Source organism: Homalodisca vitripennis, chromosome 8 (assembly GCF_021130785.1).
Source record: "Homalodisca vitripennis isolate AUS2020 chromosome 8, UT_GWSS_2.1, whole genome shotgun sequence".
NCBI lineage: Eukaryota > Metazoa > Arthropoda > Insecta > Hemiptera > Cicadellidae > Homalodisca > Homalodisca vitripennis.
The window spans coordinates 82,006,638-82,026,430 of NC_060214.1; positions in this window are offsets into that span (position 1 = coordinate 82,006,638).

Sequence of the window (19,793 nt, forward strand, 5' to 3'; positions counted from 1 at the left end):
ATTAAACAAATAGCTCTGCGCAACATTTTGCTTGGATTCAGTGCTGGGTCAGAAGCTGTGGATTAGCACTGAAATGTGTGTTTAGAATATACTTTGTTTTATTTTACAAACAGTTGATTATTCTTAATTTATTTACTTTGTTATGTTGGCAATCCTACTTTATGTTTAGACAACACAGCTGAAGTCTGTCTGCTTTGATTGTAGTTTGTTATTGTTTTGTTTGGTTTCAGTGTTGTGAAAGTGTTTTGATTTATTTCTGGTCTAAATAGTGCTTCATTGACAAAAAAATTGCCTAGAGTTGGAAAATTTAATTCAAAATATCGAATTACAGGCAACCAAAACAAAGGAAAAGGTCCAATACTAATAATATTGTGAATGAAAGTGGCACTCAAAGTCCTAGGCCTACCACTAACCTCTCATCCAGCTCCAAGAAAACAAATAACTCTAGGCTACAAAAAGGTTTTATAAGTAGTGACATGAATGTAAATATTATTGTAAATATAGAACTAATTTCAGAGTGTGTACAGTGTAATTGTAAATGTAAGCAGTGTGACAAAACAAACAGTCTTCAAATAAATGTTGCTGCGCACATCCATAGTCGGTAATAATTCCTGATTAGGGCGTCTGTCGGTCATCTTCATTAATAATCTGCAACACATCCCAGTACAGAAGCTTCGGTACAGCTTCGTCATGTGCATAATCTCCCGTATAAATTTCTAGGTTGTTGTGAAATCGTAAACTTAGGAATACCCGTGAATACGTATTACAGTCTAGCTGTAATTAGTTATTGGTCATACATTGGCACAAGGTAAAATGAATAGTAGTAGAATACAACAGAGCGAAATGTCTATATGAAATATGTTGTAAGAACAAGTAGACCAGAAGTTGCAGGTACCTTCTCGCCTGGAAGCTTTTTACTGTGGGCGGTAAAATAGTTTAATCGTATGTATTAGAATATTACGCATTTTAATATATTTATTCAATTTTACGTTTAGTTACTCAACTAGCCTCATACTATAAAACTGTAATCCGTGTTAGTAATGTAGGTGCTTGACAGTAAACAGATGACGATTACCAACCCATCATGTATGGGTGTATTATACATCAATGGCACCAGCATACGGTACGTTGGCGAATTCTCCTGAAAGAAAAACAGTTTGATATGTTATATATTGCGCTGGAGATTAGTAATTAGAGAAGTTTTTGATTTAGTGTTATATCATATATGCATTAATATTAAATGCGATTTACTTATCACTGATCTTTCCACAAATCACTTTTGTTTCAAAATCGATAATTAATTATGATATAAAGCCTTATATATGGAATTTATCTTAGTAAATTAAAATAACTCAGCAACTTATTCTAGAAATAAAAATAAAACGTTTTTCTTCTGCAGAGCCTGCATCCTCCATATCACGAGAATCAATGTCTTCCAAATACAGCCACAGACGTTGTAAACTATTCATATTTAACATGTTTATTATGTGATTGTTGAAATTAGTAACTATGGTTATTAAACATTCAGCAAACTACCATTCAAAATTCAAAGTGTTAGCGTGACACGTAAATAAAATTTGAAGTATTTAAAAACATCCACTGGAGGAGAACGACGACAGTTCACATGAAATATATTACACCTATACATGTTATCTCCAGGTCTAAGGTATATTTATCAATAATTTGTACATTTGGAAATTGGGCGGCCAGGAACTCTACCCATGGCCCGAAATACCAAGTTGATGAAGAAGAATTAAAACTGACACCAACAGTCTAAATGTCAGTGAGCGGCCGGGAACTCTACCCATGGCCCCGAAATTTAAATTTGATGAAGAAGAATGAAAATTGACACCAGCAGTCTAAATGTCAGTGAGCGGCCGGGAACTCTACCCATGGCCCCGAAATTTTCAGTTGATGAAGAAGAATTAAAACCGTCACCAACAGTCTAAATGTCAGTGAGCGGCCGGGAACTCTACTCATGGCCCCGAAATTTCCAGTTGATGAAGAAGAATTAAAATTGGCACCAACAGCCTAAATGTCAGTGAGCGGCCGGGAACTCTACCCATGGCCCCGAAATTTCCAGTTAATGAAGAAGAACTGTAACTGACACTAACACTTTAAATCATTTATCGGGTCCGAACCTCAATGAAAGCACCAGAGCTCATATAAATAACAAATTACTTACATGTCAAACAATTTTCCCCAGTGTTAACTTTTGAATAACCCTCTAAAGTTTTGGCGATTTACTGTTTATATCTGATTATTTCAAAATTTGTAATAGATTAATTGTCTCAAGTATTGGCTGTACTTGGGGGGTGGTGGAGGGTAGATCTGAAATAAAAATGTTCATAATATTTATTTTTATTATTTACAACACTCATGAAACTAAAAATAATATAAACTAAATTTAATAAACTATCAATCAAATTTAATGAATTAAAAATTAAAATATTTCTATAAATATTTTATTTAAATTTAACACTCATATTTTTATATTCTCGCTAAGTCTGATTATGACTAATGGATACGTAACAGTTTGTTAAATCGTGTAAATATAACTCTTACATTTACATCCAAAACCCTTAGTATGTGTATGAGTGTGTGTAATACGTTGAATTCAGGTAATAGAGTCTTCATTTGCTCAGCATTTAAAAATTATACAAAAAACCGTTGCATATCTGACGGATGAAATTTCTGGTGAAATATTCCTACACAGAGTACGTAATTTAAAAATTTAATTTAAATAAACTAGTTGAATCTTTTCGTAAATTACCCGCAAAGTATTTCATCTAATAAAAAGATACCGTACGCCTAAAACTGCTTTTATTTAGAGGTGAAGTTAGGAGGATGCGATTTTCTTAGCGACCAGTAAAATCTAGTGTTTATTTATATTAACTTACTGAAAAAGAAACCACCTTCGGTGCAAAAATTAGATCTTCGAGTCGATATAGCCGAATATAACAGCCATTTAATCGCATACATTTTAATTTATTTACATACCATGACACCATGTATTCTATTGTTATTGGTAACCGATAAAGAAATATAAAAGTGGTGATGCCGCGATTTTTCAATGAGGAAGACAATATGGGTCAACACATATGTATGTAGATGTTGGAAGTTCAATACCAGCAGTGTATTACCCTGGCGCTTGGTCTTCAAAATAATCCAACAAGAAAGACTGCTACGTATCTGTGTAGCATTAAGGTCACGTCATCGTTATTGTGGATTCTGTTAGGTACGGCGTCAGTATGACAAAGCGTAATAATTTATAAGTAAGTAATAACATTTAGTTTTATTATATACATGTTTTTCCGAATGTTAAAACAGATTCTTAAGTAATATTTCAAATATGGTTTAGCACATAGGCTAATCCTGAAATGTAAAAATTGTGACTTTGAAGCATATAAAATTACCTCCAAAATTATTAGAAATACATACGAGGTGAACACACGGTATGTTTATGATCTAAGGTCTATTGGCAAAGGATTGGAAGCAGGACAATTATTTTCTGCTGTAATGAGAACACCGCCTTGCACTAAAGTAGGAAATATACTAAGTCCTTGCTTAGGGCTGCTACTGAAGTAGGTGATGCTTCCACTAGAAATGCCGCATGTGAAGCTATACGAGAAAATGATGGAAACAGTGACATAGCTGCCTGCTTTGACGGTACGTGGCTAAAGCGAGGCCATACATCGATGAACGGGGTGGTAACGGTGACTGCATTTGATACTGGGAAAGTACTAGACTTTGAATGTCTATCAAAGTTTTGTAATACCTGTGTGCAAAAATCTAATAGGCCTCAACAAAAACAGACATTACATAAAGAATCAGGTCTTTGCAGCTGTAATTATGCTGGTTCTAGTGGCGGAATGGAGGTTGCTGGAGCTAAAGCTATTTTTTCCTCGTTCAGAGGAAAAAACTTCTCCCTTCGCTATACACGATATTTAGGGGACGGCGATTCCAATGGAAGATAGGTTACTTATTGTACTTCAGCAATATAGTGAATAGGTACTTATTTAGTATTTTAGATAGTCTACGTTGTTATACATTTTTATCTAGAAGTTATTTGTGTATACCCCTGAAGGATTAACAAAAAATATTGTACATTCAATGGCATTACGATAAATTAAGTTGCTAATTGAAAAAATATACCTGTTATAAAATAGTTTGTTTCAACTTTTTTACTTTCAGTTTAAATAAGTTTAAGTTCTCATTTAAAACATCCTCTACGTTTCACTCCACTCATGTTATACTCACACACTATCGGTTGGTCGAAGTGTGATTAAATGTACATGTAATGAAGTTAGATATTGTTACAACTTTTTAATAGACATTTTTATGAAAACAGCCCTCATTGTTACAGATTAATCAAAGTTTAAAGTTTTCGAATTAAAGACGTGTGTACAGGACAACGTTTGTCGGGTCTAATATATATATATTATATTGTTAACTCAAATGTAATTTTATATTTATTGAGTATTGTGAGTGTTTTCTTCCTTTAAATTATCTGCCATTATTTAATTAATTAGTTTTGTTCCAACTACCGCTACAAAGGCGTTATTGTAACTCTAACTAAGGTTGAAGTATAATAACAATTAATTTACAATCCTATAATAAATTTTCTACACTTGTACAGTAGTTTTTGAATTAGTAAACATATAATGTGTTTTTTTATCGATAAAAAAAATATGTTCAATCAATTCAATACAAATTCAATACAAATCCAGTTAGTGATAATAGAAGAATAAAAATAAAAATATATTATTTCAATGCTTCCAAATTCGAGAACTATTTTGTTTTGTTTGGCGGTTAAACTAATTGTAGGAATAATTTCTCCTTAGGAATATAAATTCAGTGGTAGCCCTTTACCACCTTTTTACACTTAACCTGATAAACAACATGTATCCATTTATATAGGCCTACGTCATGCTGACTGTGTCTAGCCTCAATAATTAAATGCCAATGCCATTATATATATATATAAATATATATATATATATATATATATATAAATATATATATAAGGCCCTGTAAAGGTTTTAACTTTACTTCTACACATGAAAACATTTTGAGACGTTTTAGTATAGGTTCTTTTATTATGAGCGCTCCGTTGATATAATTTAAAAATAAAATCTGCTTCCGATCAAGTTAACTTATTACTAGATTCAACTGATAAATATCATCTTTGGTTCTAATTAGTTCAAACGTAAGAACTTAATATTAACCTTACGATTATATTAATACCTATATCAACGTTAATTTTTTAATCTTAGAACACTTAAAAGATACGGTAATGTAAAACAGAGCTCTAATCCATCTGATGTACGGGAGCAGTTGTTTGTAAAGAGCTTAACGTGTAAGGCTAAGTTATGTCTACTACGAGTAGGCCTTTAGATTAGGCAGCCTCAAGATATTGTATCCTTAGAGCTGTTCCTTTTCTTTTGGAAATGTGCAGTGTTATAAAAATGTATAATTTATAGATTATAGAGAGAGGTAGCTAAAACTGTTTTGTAGTTGATGATGTTTTGTTTATGGGTGAATTTGATGAGAGGTTGACTATTTCAAAATTACCAAACAGATTTGTGGATAAACCAAAAACAATGTTACAAAGGTTTATCGTAATATAGCAATAGATTTAATGAGGCTGCTTTGTTTCATGAGTAACTTGCTTTGTTACGTTCTGACGGGTACTTACGTAGAAGTAAATTCAAAATATTTAAACTTTACAGTTTTATAAGTTCAACAATATAAACCTCGTAGGCGCCGACTAAACTTGTTGTACATTTTAATTCACTTTCTACTACTTGTGAATTTGACTTACTTAATTTATCGAAACACTCACTAAAAACATTTGGCCTGCCAGGAATGTAGAAATCAGGAACATGGCAGTCATTCAATTCTCCATAATGTTAGTGCGGTTCTTGAGTGTACCTCATTAACACCCACATTTACTATGGTAATAGTATCAGCCACATCTGACAGCACTTCACTTTTACCCGAGTTCTTGTTTTAGCACCGTTCTGTTTTTTTAATGCTATCTGCCTTGACCATTAGTTACACTTTCAGTAAATTTAGTATGGATCATTCCTTTAGCACTAATTGCAGTATGAAAAGTGAAAAGGAGTGAAGAATATTTAGCGACTGAAATAGTGTACATCCGTGATTAAAGATAATGTAAATTTATCACAGATTTAGTTTGTATAAATAGTATAGGAAATTGTTCTTATACTAAATTAAACACATAATATTTACGTTTCTGTTTAAAACCTTCGAGTATTACATCCTGTAAAGTAATAATAGCCAAACCACTTGTACCATAACAGGCTTCTCCAAAGCTGCAAGCCAAATTTAAAATATATATAACTCACTTTATTATCTAGATTTTCTGCGCGGAACCGAGATGGCATAAATGACTCAGGCTATATCCATGGTTGGACATGTATCATCATAAACCTGATCCTTTTCTGTGTTAAAATTAAGTTATGTTCAAACTTCTAAATTAACAGGTAAAATATATCTTGAGATATCCTGTCACATGATATGTTTACATTTATGTTCAGGACTTTAAGCTTTAAGCATTTGTGAAATAAAAAAATCTTGTAATCTACCAAGGGTACCACAATGCAAGTATGTGCTGAGGTCTAATATTGTTACTGAGTTTTGACATTGTCCTCTGTCTATTATTTTTTTTCTTTTTATACCACAAACGTCACTCGTTAAAATGTCATGTGATTGTAAATATTTTAGTAATCAATTTAATAATAATTTTATTTTGCCACAATGGTTATACATTACAATTTTAATTCCGATTAGATAATTCCCATGGGGTGCAGGTTTAATTGTCAAATTCAATATTAATAGTTTAAAAACTTGCAGTGACAAAAAATAATATACGTACTAACGATTTATTCTTAAAATGGCATCTTAGAGTCTATATTTAACTTGTAACTCTACATCTCACTATATAAAATTAATTACTTGGCTCATGATTTTAAATTTACATATTTAAATTCAATTAAAAAATCTATTACTGTAATTGAAACATGAAAATGGAAATGGTATAAGCGCTAAAAATCAATATTATCATATTTTAAATTAAACAAATGTGCCTCCCATATACTTTAGAAAAGTTCTAAGTATCAAGCACGGCTAGACAGGTGAGCTAACAAAATAGGAAGGAGATAGTGACACTCTGTAAGATCCTTTGAGAATATCATAGAGCAGACTGAAAGTGACAGCACTGTGGTAAGTGTCTGGTTTATGTTAATTATTGCTAAGTAGTTGGAGTTGTACTGTTTGCTGGTGGAGATGTACGAGATGTCGTATGATGCGGGGTGTTTCTCACTTCTGCCTTCCCCATTTTCAGCAACTTATGTGGATATGCAGTGCTACTGTAAGACCTGCAGATAATATAGCCTTTTTGTGTATTAATATTGGCTGAGTGTAAGCGAAGGCCTAAAAAACTTAATTTATACTTGGTATCAGTTCGTTTATCCGCAAGATACCTCGAGAAAAACTAACATATAGCACAAAATTTTTCATCAAACTGTATTTACATATTACCAAATTTAAAGTATAATACTAGTGTACAGCACTGCATACAATTTGGAAAAACATTATCAAAACATCCATAGCGATCTTTTTAGTACAAAGTATTACAATTTTATAATTTCTAAATGAATTAATTAAGAAAAAACTTAGTAAAATCATGTGGCATTTTAAAACGGAACGTAATAACACAGGTTGTCTTATATCCGAAATATATTGCAAGCAATAAATCTTTAATCGGATTTACATTTAGCACGAAACGTCATTTTTACATAATCAATTATTCATAATATTTTATGATGATTTATATCTACCCAAGGGACTTTACTAAGGGTCTGTGAATCACACTATTACGTATATGTATTCTAAAACTGGATATTGCAACTCATAGTTTACGTGAGTTTAATAATCAACCTTAAGATTATTCAGATTCAAGAAGGCAGCACTTTCAATTTATGCAAAACTTTTAACCTATTATTTACCATCTATAATATACCATTTATATATATATATATATATATACCATATATATATATATATATATATATATATATATATATATATATATATATAAACAAAACTATAAGTTTTAAATAACATGTTTATTTATAAAACAATATTTTATTACCTTTTTCGATATATTTCAGTGTATCAAGATAGGTGCAATAATATTTTGAAGAAAAAAAAAATTTTATATGTGAAAAAAATATGTCAGAATTCTAAAGCCATTTTAATATGTTTTTTCCAATTTTTATTTTGTATATGACGCAAGGTTCTGATATTGTGAGCGCATTCAATGTAAGTTGTATGAAATATAGCGGAAATTATTGTGTACACGATACGTACTCTAGTCCTTATCGCTTCATAGTAATCGTTGAACAAATTAATAGTGCTTGTGTTTACACATAGCTTGGTAAAGTTTGTTAGCCAATCTTAATGAATAAAAGGTTTTAATAACGGCATTTCACACTTGGGAAAAAAATTTATCTCAGATATTTCATTATACAAACCGCAATTAACATTTTCTAAAAATGTTCGATCATTTTCAAGCGACATTTATTCTTACAAATATTTCAATAACTCGTTCGATCACTTTATAAATGATTCGTTTTAAATAAGTATAAAATAAGTATAAGCACACGATGAAACCGTTATAATTAAATAATCATACTTTTTATTTGTTGTTGTCTAAATGAAATTGTAGTATTTTTTTATTAATTTACATGCTCCTAAAAATTTTTGTCATTTAAGAGTTTAGAGATTTTGAAAGTGTTAAACTTTTTAAATCGATATTAGCAAAATAATTATCTAAACTAATAATGTAAATTCATTTTGAAATTCAGAGACGACTACTACATGTAAAATGTATCTTTATTCTTACCGACCTAGAAGGAATGGCGTTATTACATTTCATGTCTGCACGACATCTGACTGTCCCCATTAAACTCAATAAATAAACGAGATCGTGTCATGTTACTTGGGATCTGTCAAACTTCTATTTCATGGAATATCATTGATGGTATATAATATGATTATGTTTTCAATTCATTACGTATGAATATTTGTAAAAATATGCATTAAAGCAATTGGGTATGAAAATATTAATTCAATGGAAATGTAATAGTTAATTATTAACTATACTTAGTATATATAACGTAGTTATGGTTGCAAATATTAATTCAATGTACATGTTGATTAGCACCAGTTCGCTTTGCTCTTCACAGAGAGTACAGAATTTGGCGCTGTCACAAATTTGACTCCAGGAGTTTTAGAATGAACTCTTTACATAATTTAAACATAAGAGACAACAACGTATGGTATAGTCTCAATAAATATAAATCTCATTGTCTCATCTGGTGCACAATAAAATGCACAAAAATAATTTAGACACGATAACTAAGCATGGTGACGTTTTGGAAAATAATGTTTCTTCGGTGGAGAGATTGAATCAACGTTGAATGAACGAATTCCAGTTCACCTTCCACTTATTACAATAAAAAAAATAAAATAAAAAACATCTTCATTTCCATTATGCAACAAAAAATTTAGAAATCATAGGAGCACAATTTTACGTTTATAATATAAAATACCTTTAGTAATTAACACCAAAACATAAAATTGCAAACAAATGAAATACTTATATATATTATATATATATGTATTATATATATATTCTCTCAGCACCTGTGCGTGAGAGAATGAGTCCCATTAATTCAAAAAGAATGTTCTTAGGGAAATAAGCATACATAAAAGAATGTACATTGTTAAAAGGTAAAAATTATATTCTTACATCTAGCTATTAGTTTACTTATAAGTAAAAACTCATATCTGAGAATAAAAGTAGCTTACCATTTATTATTCACTATTATAAATATTAAAATTGCATTGCATCAACTTTGTGTCATATCTTATTTTTTCATAGGCTGTATTCAAATTGTTGTTCTTAAATGTTTTACAATCTGCAGCGAAACTACTAAATTACATAACGTAATTAAAGTAGTAATAGCTACTATAAAATACCAAGCTCAATAAGTTATCAGGAATCTTCGTGCGTGCCACAATTATAAATTGGAGCTTGCAGTTGTAAGCATTAAACTAAAAGTTTATTTACAGAAAATAAAACGTGCCATTGATATGTTTTACTTAAAGTGATTTAATGAAAATATCAGACTTAGAATTGTTTGAACCTGAAATGAGGTATGCTTATTAAAATTATGTGTTATGAAATGAATTTCGTCGCTTAAATTAAACCTAAACGTGGTTATATAAAGCTGTTATAAAATACCTATTTTGCGTTATAGAGCGTGATTTTTATAGTATATTTCCTCTATGAAAATAAACACAGTTTTACAGTTTTCTTTTGGTAACAATGATACCAATGAGGAAAATGTTAAATACAATAATTTCTAAACTAACTTTATTACAATTATATGAAATTTTTACTATATACAAATTAAACAGGTTTTCTGACTGTATGAAATACTATGAGAAATGTTTCCTTTGTATACTGTAAACTTTTCACGGAACTTAATTGTTATACGGAGAATAATAATTACTATGATGATACATATACGTAGCATTATGCTAAGGGTAATTAAAAGGTACTTTTTTATATATTTATTTCCAGATAATTTTCCGCCCACCTATTCGCATAATGCTCAGTAAAGGAATGAGTTAAAAACTTCAAAAGCATGCATGTACACAAATCTAATTTAGTCAATGTACAATGTGCTACTTCTAAGTTAAACGTACAGATAGACAATTAAAATATGTTTTTTACAACAGATATAACTTACAAGAATGAAAGGTTTGTTTCCAAATATGAGACACAAATGAACTTCGTGACCAGGATAACGTTTTACTGTAATTGCATTAATATTATTTTAACAAAAACATAGTTATAAAATAATATAGGGTAATTATAACCTCACTGGAGTGGTAAGTAGTGCTCTACTTAATCTTTTGGGTTTAAGCCAATTTACGGTTTTATGTATACAGTTTATGAGGCTAACTTGCACTTCATTCAGTTTATTGAGGGGAATTTTTTGGCTCGATATATAAAAATGAATTTCCTTAGAAATTAGAAATTTATGCTCATTTGTATACAAGTTTGAACACCCATGATAGTAATTAAGTTTGAGATTGGATATTCAAAACCTGTTTAAATGTATATTGTTAGAACAGTAACGAATTTATTAATTTATCTTATATTTACATTAAGTTAAGAAGGCGTACGATACTGAATAAAAACATATATCTATTTGGGTTACTAACTGAAGGTAACTTTATTATCACAAGTGACTAAAACATGTAAGATATCTTTTATATTTGGAAGCTGCAAAAAAAGGTCAAGTGTTTAAAAGGGCAAGTTTTAAAAGCAATTTATAGAACATTCTAACAAAAAAGGCTATACAAAATATATTATAATGTATGAGAAAATATATAATTATAGTGATAAGAATTATATCAATTTGTAGTAGAATATAAAAGAAAATTCCCCTTTTTATGATAAAATAGTTTAATTATTAAGTTTTGGTTTAAGATTACAATATTTCAAATAAATTTGGTCAAAGACAATTTTTTAAATTTATGTTTTATTAAGTAACGCATTAAATTTAAAATATATCACGTTAAAAGTTCAGAAAAATTACTTTCTTAAAATATAATTTTAATTAAACCATTTTACCTTCCTGGGTCTTATTCAGTTTTATATCTGTTTATTCAGAAATGTAATCAATTATCCTGTAGTTAATCATACACAATTATGAACTGAGATTGAAATAAGAGCCATCCCACATTGTTTACACAGTTAATTTTTAGTAGTGTCTGTACGGAATTTTAATTCAAAAGCTTATGAAAAAGAGATAGTTATTACAAGTTCAGAAACTCTGAATCAGACTGAGAATGTGTTTACGTAGATAAAGATAACTCAAAATGGTCTGTATATAGATACCGTGCCAATAACAATTGGCTAACTTCCTGCTATTATCTTCACCCCTTTATTGGAGAAATTCCAATTTTGTAAACTCAAAGCCCATTCATAAAGTTTTATATGGGCATGGACAGTAAAGTAAAGCTGAAACAATTTTGTAACCAAGCTATACATATACACTCATTATCAATGTTGGTAAATAATATAAATATGTGTCTCTAGTTCTTGCTACTATTCCACTGAAGTTACAAATATATTTGGAGGAAAAATATGCCGTGGCATTTTTTAAATATTATATTTTGCCCTTTTCTACTGACCGTTAACTGAAGTATCCCTTTACATGGTCAAGTGCATTTTCTGACTGTCTGCCTGTTTGATTGTCCACAGTGTGTTTCAAGAAGGAATCTACATTGAACTGTGTGTGTGTGTGTGTGTGTGTGTGTGTGTGTGTGTGTGTGTGTAATTGTGGTTTATGCCCATGTATGGGACATTTTACTGCTTACAGATTTACGCTGGAGATGTGGTGGTAATATGTAATAGAAAACATTTCCAATACAATGCAATACGCTGAAGTGATTAGAAGTCCTGCACTTGACTGAAAATCTATTTTACATCCACTCTGTTTGTATATTAGCAATGAATGTGGTACCATAGTAAGCTGTATATAAAAAATAAAAACATTTTTACAGCTTTATACGTACAATGACATGTGAATTGCCCGATAAAAATTCCATTTGGATAAATCATGGAATTTTTATTTATTCATTAAAAAACATATTATGTCACAAAAATTTGTGTAAATATAATGATAAGAATATTATACGTATATCTAGAAAAATTACATAGGTCTAAAAGAGTTCTACACTCAGTCAGAACTAAATTTAGTGCCATAATGCAGATTGCCTTGCTCACTTCAATATTAAGGATACATGTACCGTACTATCAAGTATAATTGAAACCCCTTATTCGGTAAAAAGCTTCTATTTCTATGTGTTTAAAAATTCACTTCAGGTCCATACGATATTCCTAGAATATAGGTATATAACGATGTCACAATTTACTTTTGTCTTATTGTTACAAATAAGATAGTAAAACCTACTTCGGAAACCTGATTTGATCTACGCTTCTTTGAATAAAACATATGCAGATTTTGAAGACCAACAGTACTTAAAGAAAATCTTTTATTTTTATCTTTTAAAGTTTGTCTTTTCAATACGACGAATAATATATACAAACTTAAGTACAATCAAAAAGGTACTACGGTAAAGAACTTAAATTAGTTTTACGCTGTTGACCCTACTAATTAAAAATATGCATAAGTAGTATACTTTGGCCGTTCCTGGGACAAAGCACCTGAGACCGGTTCTGGGACAAACCGTGTGAGACCGAATCTGGGACAGAAAATTGTTAGAGAGCGACTAAGAGTGTGAGTATGGGTGGTCAGAACCGCGCCGCGCGAATCACCACGCATGTCATCGCTGTCCCGCCACCGCGCAGACACCACGCGTTGTTACTGTAAGTATACAAGCAATCGGCACGCGCCTCGTCATCGCCGCACCGCGCGACTGCTGAACCGTCACCGCCAAGCAATTGGCACGCGCCTCGTCAGCACCGCGCCGCGCGACTGCTGAACCGTCACCACCACCGCGCCGTGTGAGACACCGCGTGTTGTTTCTATAAGTATACAAACAATCGGTACGCGCCTCGTCACTGTCCAGTCATCGCCGCGCCGCGCGAGACACCGCACCTTACTCATCCCACTCACCCACCTTATTCCTACTCCTCTTCCTTTCAGAGTCAAATGTATTAATAATGCTATCATCCCTCCTTCCACTCATCCCACCCTCTTCCTACTCCTCTTCCTATTCTCATCCATCCATACCTCATCCTTTTCCATCGTCAATTGCCCATACAATAAGAGAGTAGCCAGCTCTATAATAATGGCGTTTTCTCCTGCTAGCAAGCAAACAGCATTTCTCAATGCTACGGATGATCTTCGAAGATCATCAGTCAAGAAATGTCCGAATTGTGGAGAAGAGGTTACTGCATCTAACCTATCCCGCCACCAAAAAACAAAGAAGTGTATCCATACCTCATCCTTTTCCATCGTCAATCGCCCATACAGTAAGAGAGTAGCCAGCTCTGTAATAATGGCGTTTTCTCCTGCTAGCAAGCAAACAGCATTTCTCAATGCTACGGATGGTCTTCGAAGATCATCAGTGAAGAAATGTCCGAATTGTGGAGCAGAGGTTACTGCATCTAATCTATCCCGCCACCAAAAAACAAAGAAGTGTATGTCAGCGTCAAATCCACCAGCTTATGCTTCTTCCAACGGATTCAATGAAAAACCTCCTTCGATGAAACAAGTATGTTCAAGGTGTGGTGCTGAAGTCAGGAACTCCTCCATGTCCCGCCATAAAAAAACAAAGAAATGCATGTCCACGTTAGACAGACAAACTCCGGATTTTGATATGTCTATGTTGGAAAACTACGCTGATGCTGTGAGTGACAATCAATTCGAGAACGTGATTGCTGATTTTGATATGTTGCCAGAGTCCTATTCAAATCTCAGACCTGAAGAACAAGACGCGATTGCTGATTTTGATATGTCTATGTTGCCAGAGTCCTATACAAATCTCAGACCTGAAGAACAAGACGCGATTGCTGATTTTGATTTGTCTATGTTAGACACTCCAGATTTCTATTCCAAAATTAGAACTATAATTGGTCCATCTACAGCTGACGCTCCAAAGTTTGAACCACCAGTAAAAAGGATACACCCCGATTCATTGAAAATTAAATCAATACTTGGTCCACCACCATTTGAAGTTCCGGATAAGTCAGACTATTCACTGCATATACCATATAGTCCTGTATACCATTCACCACTACATATCCCAGAGAGTCCAACATACAACGTGCTTAGTCCGACCGATGTACGTGCTCAAATAAAACCCCAGAAGAAACCATGTCCAAAATGCAGTAAGGAAATAACGGTTTCCAACATGCCTCGGCACCAAAAATCTCAGAAATGTGCCAACAACCAGCATGGTATGACATATAACGAACGTCTGAAAAAGATGGAAATAAAACCAGCTCCTAAAAGTAAAATGTGTTGGATTTGTGAAACACCAATAGAGTCATCCAACTGGAACCGTCACAAACAATCGAAACGCCATATCCGTTTGTCAGCACTTCATGAAGGTCCTCGATACAGGAGTGAAATATTACCCATTACGAGACTGACACCAAGACTGCCGGCACCTACTCCAGACATCAACATGCCGGTAAAGAAATACCCAACACGACCAAGGGAAGTCAAACAAGTACCGAAGGTCAATACAAACGACATAGCTCTTGAAGCGATGATCCGAAAACAGACTAGACCACAAAAGATTCCTACAGGTGTGAAAAAGATTATTAGTGAGACACCGACTAGTACAATTAATAGTGAGAATTCGATTAGCCCTACCATGGAAGAGAGACAGCTTCTGTCTGAAACAGAATCACCTTCAACACCTCATCTGGTTCCGGTACGTACTCCAGAGGAGTCACAGACAATACTTGATGAAATATCAGAAGTCCAGTCGGCATTCACGGGAAGATTGAAAACGTATGTGATTATGAACAAACGTGGGATCAAAGATCCAAAAATGTTTCTTGATATATGCAAACCACTCGTTGTTGAAAAACTTCAGGAAGCTGTAAAAGAAAAAAATCTTAAGGTAAACATGGTTTATCATGCAGAATTCAAGAAAATAATAAACGATGTGGAGGTGACTCAAGTCATGAACTTTAAAACAAAAAATGAAATTCTTTACTCGACAACGCCTCTATCTGACTATTATAACTCAGCAAAACTTAAGATGTTGGTTGAGATGGAGAAGTTTGAGGCAAACGGTTCTCAATGGTCACTAAAATGTTTGAAAGACTTGGAGATCAGAGTCAACCGATACGTTCCTTTTCACGGATCCAGCTATGTGGTTCTACCAAAACAGATTCAATCCAAAAAGGCTGTTATTAATGTAAAAAACGAAGATCAGAAATGTTTTATGTGGTCTATTCTGGCAGCTTTACATCCAGTTAAGGTTCATCCAGAAAGAATCAGCAATTACGAACCTTTCAAACGAGAGCTGCTTCATGCACTAGCAACTTGCGAATGCCCCATGAAACTTGACGATATAGCAAAGTTTGAAAGACGTAGTGGAATTTCTGTAAATGTCTATGCTTATGATGACAAGTTCGATATATTCCCGCTGAGAATAACTGATAACGAGATGGAAAAACATGTTAATCTACTGTTTATCAGAGAAAAAGCAAACACTCACTACTGCTGGATCAAAGATATGTCCCGTTTGGTTAGTTCACAGATCTCACGAAATGGACATAAGATGTGGATATGCAATAGGTGTTTACAACACTTTACGAGAGAGAATTTACTCATCAAGCATAGAGAAGACTGTAACACACACGATGCTGTGAAATTGGAACTACCAGAGCCAGGAACTGTAATTATATTTAAAGATTTCAATTGCTCAATAAGAGTGCCCTTTGTGTATTATGCAGACTTTGAATGCTGTCTAGCACCTATTTCAACATGTCAACCATGTAAAGTGGATTGTAATGGTAATCACCAGTCGTTCACTATTAAATATCAGAAACATAATGCCATTTCCTTCTGTATGTATGGGGTGTCAGAGGACGGCTTTTCCAAACCACCGATTAAATACTTTGGAGACGATGCTGCACATGTATTTGTAAAATCATTGATTGAGGAGTCGATAAGGATTAATGAACTTTACAAGAGTGAAGCAATAGTCCCCATGCAGTTGATGACAAAAGAGTAACAGGAAATGTTTGAATCTACTACTACGTGTCATATCTGTGGAAATTTTCTTGGTGATGATCGTGTTAGAGACCATAACCATTTGACGGGTTTGTTTAGAGGAGCAGCTCACAACAAGTGTAACATAAATTTCAAAAAACCTAGGTTCATTCCTGTTTTCATTCATAATTTAGCAGGTTACGACACGCACCTATTCATTAAAGAGTTTGGTAAGTTCCAAAATCGCATATCATTGATACCCAACAACGAGGAGCGGTACATTTCCTTTACGGTCAGTGTGGAAGGTGGAATTGAACTACGATTCATCGATTCATTCAAGTTCATGTCACAAAGTCTCGATAGGTTGGCAAAGAATCTGACTAGATCTCAATTCAAACACATCTCAACATATTACAATGGTAAGGACCTCAATTTATTGCTACGAAAAGGAGTGTACCCTTACGACTACATGGACAGTATAGAAAAATATAGTGAAACATCACTACCTAGTCAAGAAGAATTTTACAATAGACTGAATAAACAACACATAACAAATGAAAATTACAAACATGCGTGCGATGTATGGACCGCCTTTAACATTCAGAACATGAAAGAATATACAATGCTATATAACGAAACCGATGTCTTGCTGCTTGCAGATGTTATGGAAAACTTCAGGGATGTATGTCTCAATACATACAAATTAGATCCTGCATGGTATCTCACAGCACCTGGGTTGGCTTGGAACGCAATGCTAAAAATTACAAAAGTCGAACTGTCTCTATTGACTGACATCGATATGGTACTCATGGTTGAAAAGGGTATTCGTGGTGGTATTTCACAGTGTTCTCATCGATATGCGAAGGCAAACAATCCCTACATGAAAGTCTACGACAAATCGAAACCAAACAACTACCTCATGTACTTGGATGCAAACAATCTGTATGGGTGGGCAATGTCTGTAAAACTACCGTATGCAAACTTTCAGTGGAGCAGTACAGACATCGATGTAATGAAAGTTAGTGACGATTCACCCACAGGCTACATATTAGAAGTTGATTTGGAATATCCTGAAGAACTACACGACGTACACTCTGATCTACCTCTCGCTCCAGAACGTAGAGTCCCACCAGGATCAAAAATGGCAAAGCTTCTGACAACTCTCTACAGCAAAGAAAAGTATGTCGTACACTACAAAAATTTAAAGCTTTATTTGAGTCTGGGTATGAAACTAAAACATGTTCATAGAGTTCTTAGTTTCAGTCAAAGCAATTGGTTGCAACCATACATTAATCTGAATACGATGGAGCGTACAAAGGCGAAAAATGATTTTGAGAAAGACTTTTTCAAACTAATGAACAACTCAGTTTTTGGAAAAACTATGGAAAATATGAGAAAACGTGTGGACATTCGTTTGGGTACTAAGTCCAAATTAGTGGAAAGATGGGTTAGCAAACCGAACTTTAAGAGTCGAACCATCTTTACAGAAAACCTAGTATCTGTACATTTTAGTAAGAAAAAACTTTTGTTAAATAAACCTATTTACGTAGGTATGAGTATTCTAGACATATCAAAGACACTGATGTATGATTTCCACTACAATGTAATGAAAGAGAAGTATGGATCTAATATAAAAATGGTGTACACCGATACCGATTCCCTGATATATGACATCAAAACGAAAAACTTCTACGAAGACATGAAACATGTAATTGGATTATTTGATACAAGTGACTACCCCAACCCCAACCAATATGGGCTTCCCCACGTAAACAAACAAGTTCTGGGTAAAATGAAAGATGAACTTAATGGTCGAATCATGTGAGAGTTTGTAGGACTACGATCCAAGATGTATGCGAGCAATATAGAAGACAACCATTTCATAAAGAGGTCTAAGGGCGTGAAAAAAGCTGTAGTTGAAAATGAAATTACCTTTAGCAACTATAAAGACTGTTTGTTTAGTAATATCGAGCACTACAAAAACGATGAATACAATTCGGAGTCAAGCACACAATCTCTACATCGTAGAAAACCATAAAGTGGTACTTTCATCAAAGGACGACAAGCGTTTCGTACTCGAAGACAATATCCGAACCCTAGCATGGGGTCATCATAGAATATGCGAAAACTGTTAAATGGTAAATGTATGTAAGAGAACATACTATGGAAATTCAAGTGTATTGCAGAGAGAAATTCGAAGACCAATTTTTACCTAGACCGTTACGGTGTCTTATTGTAGGACCGTCTGGGAGTGGTAAAACGAACTTGTTATTGAATTTCATTTACAACAAACATGGAGTTCCGTTCAAGAATCTATACGTGTTTAGTCGTTCATTAGAACAACCTGCATATGTAGATCTGCGTGAACAATACAGTAGATTAGAAAAAAAACTTAGAAGACACATAGCGTTTTTCTATTCGTCCTGTCAAGATCTCATTTCTATCGATGACTGCAAACCAAACTCACTTGTGGTATTCGATGACTGCCTCCTAGAAGAGCAAACTAAAATCAAAGACTGTTTCATTAGAGGACGTCATAAAGGGATTTCTTGTGTCTACCTGAGTCAGAGCTATGGTCGGGTTGATATGCAGGTCATACGAAACAATGTTAATCTGTTGTGTCTGTTTACAATGAACAAGTACTATACAAAGAGAGTGTTCCAGGACTTTGTAGGTTCTGACATGACTTTCAAACCAATTTGAGGCTCTCTGTTTTGAGTGGTGGAAAACACCTCATGGATTCATATCTATTAATACTACAGCTAAACCACAAAAAAGGAAATACATGTGCAATTTAAAAAGGAAACTAAGTGTTGAATAATACTTCGCTGTACAACATACCAGTATAAACTTAATTTGACGTTCAAGTATAAACGTAATTTGACGTTTAAGTATAAACGTAATTTGACGTTCTCAAAACGTAATTTGACGTTCAAGTATAAACGTAATTTGACGTTCATAAACGTAATTTGACGTTCATAAACG